Genomic DNA, 9,245 nt, shown 5'->3' on the forward strand with positions numbered 1-9,245 from the left:
ATCTGTGAAGGTGAGAAAATAACGATATCCGCCACGAGCCTCAATATTCATCGGACCACATACATCTGTATGTATGATTTCCAACAAATCTGTTGCTCTCTCCATAGTACCGGAGAACGGTGTTTTGGTCATCTTGCCCATGAGGCACGGTTCGCAAGTACCAAGTGATTCATAATCAAGTGGTACCAAAAGTCCATCAGAATGGAGTTTCTTCATGCGCTTTACACCGATATGACCTAAACGGCAGTGCCACAAATAAGTTGCACTCTCATTATCAACTCTGCATCTTTTGGCTTCAACATTATGAATATGTGTGTTACTACTATCGAGATTCAACAAGAATAGACCACTCTTCAAGGGTGCATGACCATAAAAGATATTACTCATATAAATAGAACAACCATTATTCTCTGGTTTAAATGAATAACCGTCTCGCATCAAACAAGATCCAGATATAATGTTCATGCTTAACGCTGGCACCAAATAACAATTATTTAGGTCTAATACTAATCCCGAAGGTAGATGTAGAGGTAGCGTGCCGACGGTGATCACATCGACTTTGGAACCGTTTCCCACGCGCATCGTCACCTCGTCCTTAACCAATCTTCGCTTGATCCATAGTCCCTATTTCGAGTTGCAAATATTAGAAACAGAACCAGTATCAAATACCCAGGTGCTACTGCGAGCATTAGTAAGGTACACATCAATAACATGTATATCACATATACCTTTGTTCACCTTGCCATCCTTCTTATCCGCCAAATACTTGGGGCAGTTCCGCTTCCAGTGACTAGTCTGCTTGCAATAGAAGCACTCAGTTTCAGGCTTAGGTCCAGGTTTGGGTTTCTTCTCTTGAGTAGCAACTTGCTTGCCATTCTTTTTGAAGTTCCCCTTCTTCTTCCCTTTGCCCTTTTTCTTGAAACTAGTGGTCTTGTTGACCATCAACACTTGATGCTCCTTCTTGATTTCTACCTCCGCAGCTTTCAGCATTGCGAAGAGCTCGGGAATAGTCTTATTCATCCCTTGCATATTATAGTTCATCACGAAGCTCTTGTAGCTTGGTGGCAGTGATTGAAGAATTCTGTCAATGACGCAATCATCTGGAAGATTAACTCCCAATTGAATCAAGTGATTATTATACCCAGACATTTTGAGTATATGCTCACTGACAGAACTGTTTTCCTCCATCTTGCAGCTATAGAACTTATTGGAGACTTCATATCTCTCAATCCGGGCATTTGCTTGAAATATTAACTTCAACTCCTGGAACATCTCATATGCTCCATGACGTTCAAAACGTCGTTGAAGTCCTGATTCTAAGCCGTAAAGCATGGCACACTGAACTATCGAGTAGTCATCAGCTTTGCTCTGCCAGACGTTCATAACATCCGGCGTTGCTCCTGCAGCAGGCCTGGCACCCAGCGGTGCTTCCAGGACGTAATTCTTCTGTGCAGCAATGAGGATAATCCTCAAGTTACGGACCCAGTCCGTGTAATTGCTACCATCATCTTTCAACTTTGCTTTCTCAAGGAACACATTAAAATTCAACGGAACAACAGCACGAGCCATCTATCTACAATCAAACATAAACAAGCAAGATACTAATCAGGTACTAAGTTTCATGATTAATTTAAGTTCAGTTAATCAAATTAATTAAAGAACTCCCACTTAGATAGACATCTCTCTAATCCTCTAAGTGATTACGTGATCCAAATCAACTAAACCATAACCGATCATCACGTGAGATGGAGTAGTTTTCAATGGTGAACATCGTTATGTTGATCATATCTACCATATTATTCACGCTCGACCTTTCGGTCTCCGTGTTCCGAGGCCATATCTGTATATGCTTGGCTCGTCAAGTATAACCTGAGTATTCCGCGTGTGCAACTGTTTTGCACCCGTTGTATTTGAACGTAGAACCTATCACACCCGATCATCACGTGGTGTCTCAGCACGAAGAACTTTCGCAACGGTGCATACTCAGGGAGAACACTTCTTGATAATTTAGTGAGAGATCATCTTATAATGCTACCATCAATCAAAGCAAGATAAGATGCATAAAAGGATAAACATCACATGCAATCAATATAAGTGATATGATATGGCCATCAACATCTTGTGCTTGTGATCTCCATCTTCGAAGCACCGTCGTGATCACCATCGTCACCGGCGTGACACCTTGATCTCCATCGTAGCATCGTTGTCGTCTCACCAAGCTTGTGCTTCTACGACTATTGCTCCCGCTTAGTGATAAAATTAAAGCATTACATCGCGATTGCATTGCATACAATAAAATGACAACCATAAGGCTCCTGCCAGTTGCCGATAACTCGGTTACAAAACATGATCATCTCATACAATAAAATTCAGCATCATGTTTTGACCATATCACATCACAACATGCCCTGCAAAAACAAGTTAGACGTCCTCTATTTTGTTGTTGCAAGTTTTACGTGGCTGCTATGGGCTTAAGCAAGAACCAATCTCACCTACGCATCAAAACCACAACGATAGTTTGTCAAATAGACTCCTTTTTAACCTTCGCAAGGACCGAGCGTAGCCATACTTGGTTCAATTAAAGTTGGAGAGACAATCGCCCGCAAGCCACCTATGTGCAAAGCACGTCGGGGGAACCGGTCTCGCGTAAGCGTACGCGTAATGTTGGTCCGGGTCGTCTCGTCCAACAATGCCGCCGAACCAAAGTATGACATGCTGGTAGGCAGTATGACTTATATCGCCCACAACTCACTTGTGTTCTACTTGTGCATATAACATCAACATAAATAACCTAGGCTCGGATGCCACTGTTGGGTTTCGTAGTAATTTCAAAAAATTTCCTACGCACACGCAAGATCATGTGATGCATAGCAACGAGAGGGGAGAGTGCTGTCTACGTACCCACGCAGACCGACTACGAAAGCATTGACACAACATAGAGGAAGTAGTCGTGCGTCCTCACGATCCAACCGATCAAGCACCGAAACTACGGCACCTCCGAGTTCGAGCACACGTTCAGCTCGATGACGATCCCCGGACTCCAATCCGGCAAAGTGTCGGGGAAGAGTTCCGTCAGCATGACGGCGTGGTGACGATCTTGATGTACTACAGCAGCAAGGCTTTGCCTAAACTCCGCTACAGTATTATCGAGGACTATGGTGGCTGGGGCGCCGCACACGGCTAAGGAACAGATCACGTGGATCAACTTGTGTGTTTCTGGGGTGCCTCTGCCTCAGTATATAAAGGAGCCAAGGGGGAGGGGGCCGTCGGCCAGGAGGTGGGCGTAGGAGGAGTCCTACTCCTTACGGGAGTAGGACTCCCCCCCCCCAATCCTAGTTGGACTAGGATTCCCCGAGGGGGAAAGAGGGAGAGGGGGGCTGGCCACCTCTCCTAGTCCTAATAGGACTAGGGGAGGGGGGAGGCGCGCGGCCACCTTGGGCTGCCCCTTTCTCCTTTCCACTAAAGCCCACTAAGGCCCATATGGCTCCCGGGGGGTTCCGGTAACCTCCCGGTACTCCGGTAAAATCCCGATTTCACCCGGAACACTTCCGATGTCCAAATATAGGCTTCCAATATATCAATCTTTATGTCTCGACCATTTCGAGACTCCTCGTCATGTCCGTGATCACATCCGGGACTCCGAACAACCTTCGGTACATCAAAATGCATAAACTCATAATAAAACTGTCATCGTAACCTTAAGCGTGCGGACCCTACGGGTTCGAGAACAATGTAGACATGACCGAGACACGTCTCTGGTCAATAACCAATAGCGGGACCTGGATGCCCATATTGGCTCCTACATATTCTACGAAGATCTTTATCGGTCAGATCGCATAACAACATACGTTGTTCCCTTTGTCATCGGTATGTTACTTGCCCGAGATTCGATCGTCGGTATCCAATACCTAGTTCAATCTCGTTACCGGCAAGTCTCTTTACTCGTTCTGTAATACATCATCCCGCAACTAACTCATTGGTTGCAATGCTTGCAAGGCTTATGTGATGTGTATTACCGAGAGGGCCCAGAGATACCTCTCCGACAATCGGAGTGACAAAACCTAATCTCGAAATACGCCAACCCAACATGTACCTTTGGAGACACCTGTAGTACTCCTTTATAATCACCCAGTTACGTTGTGACGTTTGGTAGTACCCAAAGTGTTCCTCCGGTAAACGGGAGTTGCATAATCTCATAGTTATAGGAACATGTATAAGTCATGAAGAAAGCAATAGCAACATACTAAACGATCGGGTGCTAAGCTAATGGAATGGGTCATGTCAATCAGATCATTCTCTTAATGATGTGATCCCGTTAATCAAATAACAACTCATTGTTCATGGTTAGGAAACATAACCATCTTTGATTAACGAGCTAGTCAAGTAGAGGCATACTCGTGACACTTTGTTTGTCTATGTATTCACACATGTATTATGTTTCCGGTTAATACAATTCTAGCATGAATAATAAACCTTTATCATGATTATAAGGAAATAAATAATAATTTTATTATTGCCTCTAGGGCATATTTCCTTCAGCACGCCCATAACCTTCCCTCGCGGGAGGCACCGGTGAGAGCCACAATAAAGGACCGAATCAAAACCTTCCCATTAGGTAAATGTGGTCGCACTGAACTAGAAACCCAATTCAGTGGCACCATGATGTGATCAACATCATATTCAAGTTGAACTTAATCAAGTTTAACTTTGATAAAAACTTTTTATCAATAACATGATATAAAAAAATATTCATGCAACTACTCGTCATGCAAAGCAAACAACTAATATTCATGGATCAAACTTAACCACATAACTATCTTGCAACACTAAAGATCAAAACTCTCTGGTTATAACTCATTTTTATCCTCAAGCAATATTTTTATTAGTTCTTTATTTAAATGAAAATATCACTTAGTAAAAACTACTACCATTAATTTCCATAGCAATATGACTAATGCAAAACCTTACTCTACTTAGCCAAACAAGTTCATGCATTCAACCAAGAACTAGAACAAGCATATCATGCATAATAAGGTAACTAACAACTCACCAAATTTATTTATCAAATTTTAAATGCAAATAAGAACTCATATTCAAGTAGAAAATCATAGATATTGAAATAACACCATCCAAATGCTGGTGTGGCTTGCCTTAGTGTAGAGGAGGATCACACTCCTCTTGGGTTGCTTCAAGGTGTGACGCCCGGATAATTAAGCTACAGTAATCCTCAACTAATGATGCCATGTCACCATAATTACTGTTACTAATCCTTGCTTGATCCAAATTTTAGTTCAAACTCAAATTCAAAACTGAGTTTAAAGTCAAAATTCAAATTTGGTCAAACATGAAAACTAAAATGTTTGAATAATCCTACAAATTCCCCTGATCATTGTCATGTTGAAACCAACTTCAGGTGACTTACTAATAAATTCCTGGAAATTTATAAAGTGGTCCAACATCATATTAAATGACCCTTTTCAATTATTAAAATATTTAAACTTTTTCGAATGCTCTGAAACTTTTTGTGCAACACCGCAATATTGAGGATTTATGTGCAAAGTTTCACATCTAACAAAAACCTTTTAGTAGTTTTTTAATAGAAAGCAGAGGAGTTTAAAAAAAGAGAAAAGGGGCCATAACCCCCATGCACCTAGGCATCAGCCAACCGACCCACCCAGCTGGCCGGCCCAACTGCCACCTACCTAACCCCCCACTCCCCGCTGACCTAGCCCGCTACCCGCACATCCCCTCCCCTCGTTCCCCCATGTTCTCTCTCTCCCACTCCCAATCCAATCGGGACCGGAATCGATCCCGCCCGGCGCTGCCCATCGCCGCCGCCCAAAGCCACCTCGCGGCGCCCATCCCTGGCGCCGCCCCGCCCTGTCACCGCCTCCTCCTCACCTCACCCCCGAGTCGCCCCCGACGCCCGTCCGCGCGCCGCCCTCGATCTGGAACTGGGACTCCGTCCCGATGCCACAGCCGCTTGGAGTCCCCCTCGCCGGAGCCACGACACCGCCGAACCGCGACCTCGTCTCCTCCTCGCGCCGCTTCATCAAGCCTCATCGCCCCCGTTCCTCTACGCGCCCGTGAGCTCACCCTCCTCCCTCCCTGGCTTCGGCCATCTCCCGGCGTTGCTAGCGCCCGCACGCCCCGGTCCTTGCAGCTACATGCGCTCGCGCCGTCATCGGTCGCGCCCGATGCGTGCTCACCTCACCCTTCGCCCCATGGACACCCCACACCCATCGATCTGGCGCGCCGTTGCCACGCCCGGCATCACCGGCGGCCGTTCGCGCGGGCTCGTGCCCGTCCAGTCGCGCCCCTGGCCTCGCTGCGCGCCGGTTGCTCACATCCGCTAACATCCGCCACGCCCCGGCCGAACCCCGTCGCAGCCGAGCCCACCGCGGGCCTATTCGCCGATCCGCCGCCCCTGTCTCGCGCCCGCGCTCCACCGCACCCCGCGCCGTCCGGCCGCCGTCACCGGGACGCGCGCTCGTGCCCCCGCCGCGGCCCCGGCTAGCTTGGACCAGCACCTAGTCGGGCCGGCGCCCAGTGCCCATTGCCCGCTAGCGCCCAGTGCCCGCTTGTGGCCTGGGCCTATGGCACCGAGGCCGCACGTCCCTGTTTACTTTAAAAAAATTGTAAAAATATATATTAATAAAATTAATTTATTAATTAATTAAATGTTTAATTAACTTCATTTATTAATCTTAATTAACCTAATGAAGTATATTAGTTAATTTAAAACTGCAATTAGTTAGATGAGTCAATGACAGGGGCCTCACCCCCTGTTGACCAGTCAAATGTTGACTGGTCAACTGGGACCCCCTTGGACCCACTGTCAACCTCTGGTGGCCTTGCTGTGTGCACTCTGCTGGGTGCACATAGTAATTTCACTTTTTTCAAATTAATAATAATTTCAGAATAATGTTAAATCTTTGAAAAATCATTTAAAATAATCCGTAACTTGGATGCAATTTTTTTATACATGAATGTTGCTCAAAACGACGAGACGAATCCGGATACGCCCTCCGTTCGTCTTTCACACGTTCCTAGCATAGCGAACCTGCAACCGTCCCCCTCCATTTCATTTGTCCGAAAATGCTAAACTTCGGGAAAACTTTGCGGATGTTTTCCCCCTTCGTCGGTATCGTATAGCACTGTGTTAGAACACCCCTAACTCCGCTTATTGTCTTGTCATGCATCTGTTTGCTCTGTATTTATTTTTTCTTCCCCTCTTCTCTTCGCTAGACCCCGAGACCGATGCCGCCGTTGCGATCGACTACGTCTCTGACGAGCCTTCTTCCTTTCAACAGAGCTTCCAGGCAAGCAAACCCCCCGTGAGCATTCCGATATCACCCATTTCTTTCCCTCTCATGCTTGCATTAGAACTGCTACTGCTTTATGTATGATCCTACTCTGATGCATAGCCTGTTTTCGTTACCTGCTTTCATACCTTACCTGCTTATTCTAAACTGCTTAGTATAGGTTGGTTAGAGATCCACCTGTGACGCCGCCTTGTCCCAGTTGCCCTGCTTTATGTTCGATGACTCGATCAACGTGATCTACGTCCAGGCCCCGGCACCGCACATCACCCCCACTAGTTGTACGACCCGGTAGAGTTACCATCGAGTGTTGAGGGAGGAACCTCTTACATCACTCCTAATGAGATCTCTGTAGTGTAGCTATCCGGTCGTGGTCATCGAGGGTGATTTCCTCCTTAATCACTTCCGCTACGGCTCTGTCATGCCACCCCTCAAGTGTGAACCTCGAGGGTGGATCCTCTTACGTTCACCTTGATGATTACATCGAGTGGAATTCACCGGGGGTGATTCCTCGGGTTTTCCCCTTGGTGTTAGACACACAGTTACTATGGTTACTATGACTTTACACTGAACCATGTTACTAAAGACGGGTCGGCCCTGAGGGGTACCCGCGCGAGCTTACTAGCGAGTGATGTGGAGTCGGGTTGACCTGGAAGGTGCCCGCGAGATACTTACGAGGCATGGCCGGGCATTCTTAGCCCTTGCCGCAAGTACTCGAGACGGGGCGACGGGGTCACATCTTTCGCGAGTCTCTGCTCATGACCGCACCACCAACGCACTAATGGTTTGCATATTTGATCCGAGGGGCCTCTGGCCTGATAGCACTAACCATCACGTGGGCATAGTATGGGCATTTTACGTCGTATACATCAGCCGAAGCTTAATAGACGCCAGCGACTGAGCGGCGCGCGTCGGGTTGGACTGCGTAAGCTCCTGCCTTGTTTAAGGAGGTAGCTAGGTCTGCTCACCGGCTGCGTACGCAACATGCAGTAGTTCCTGGGGAGATGGCCCATGACCCCTGGGGGCATAGGTTTAGTTCGGCGTGCTGACCACTCTATTAAGCCTAGGTCGGGTTGCGGCGAACTGTTTGGCCGAGGCCGGGCATGACCCAGGAAAGTGTGTCCGGCCGGAGTTAATCGAGCGTGGTGGGTAAGTTGCTGCACCCCTGTAGGGAAGAAAACATCTATCGATAGCCTGTCCTACGGTAACGGACACTTGGAGTTGTATCCCGATCGATACAACTTGAACTGGATACTTGAGATGAGACATGGATATGATGAATGGATAGTATGGCTCTGGGATTGCTTTCTCGTAGGGAGACGAGAAAGGATCTCTGGCCGAGGTTGATAACACTACTGCTACTTTACATTATGTTGATATGTACTCTTCTATATGTTGTAAGATGCTTGAAGATGCTAGTCTTCGATAGGCTAGGCTTTCCCCTCCTTTTCTGACATTCTGTAGTTTAGTCGACAGATACATCCCATTTCCTTTGATACATATGCATACTTAGTTTAGATCTGATGTAAGTCTTGCGAGTACTTTGGATGAGTACTCATGGTTGCTTTGCTACCCCTTTTTCCCATATACCCGATTGTTGCGACCAGATGACGGATTCCAGGAGCCAAACGACACCACTGATGACTACTACAACCCCAAGGGTGCCTACTACGTGACGACCGCTGACGACCTGGAGTAGTTAGGAGGCTCCCAGGCAGGAGGCCTTGCCTTTTTGATCAATGTTGCTTTTGTGCTAGCCTTCTTAAGGCAAAACTTGTTTAACTTATGTCTGTACTCAGATATTGTTGCTTCCGCTGACTCTTGTGTATTCGAGCCCTTGAGGCCCCTGGCTTGTAATATAAAGCTTGTTTTATTTTTAATTTGTGTCTAGAGTTGTGTTGTGATATCTTCCCGTGAGTCCTT

General features: G+C 46.7%; 1 long non-coding RNA gene across 1 annotated transcript; it reads left to right on the top strand.

Annotated features, from left to right (window-relative positions):
* Positions 1–5,739: 5,739 nt before the first annotated feature.
* Positions 5,740–8,993, top strand: LOC119331748. The gene is made up of 3 exons (XR_005160630.1): positions 5,740–6,086; positions 7,249–7,337; positions 8,930–8,993. It is a non-coding gene; the product is annotated as an uncharacterized LOC119331748 (long non-coding RNA).
* Positions 8,994–9,245: the final 252 nt, after the last annotated feature.

This window comes from Triticum dicoccoides, chromosome 7A (assembly GCF_002162155.2).
Source record: "Triticum dicoccoides isolate Atlit2015 ecotype Zavitan chromosome 7A, WEW_v2.0, whole genome shotgun sequence".
Lineage (NCBI taxonomy): Eukaryota > Viridiplantae > Streptophyta > Magnoliopsida > Poales > Poaceae > Triticum > Triticum dicoccoides.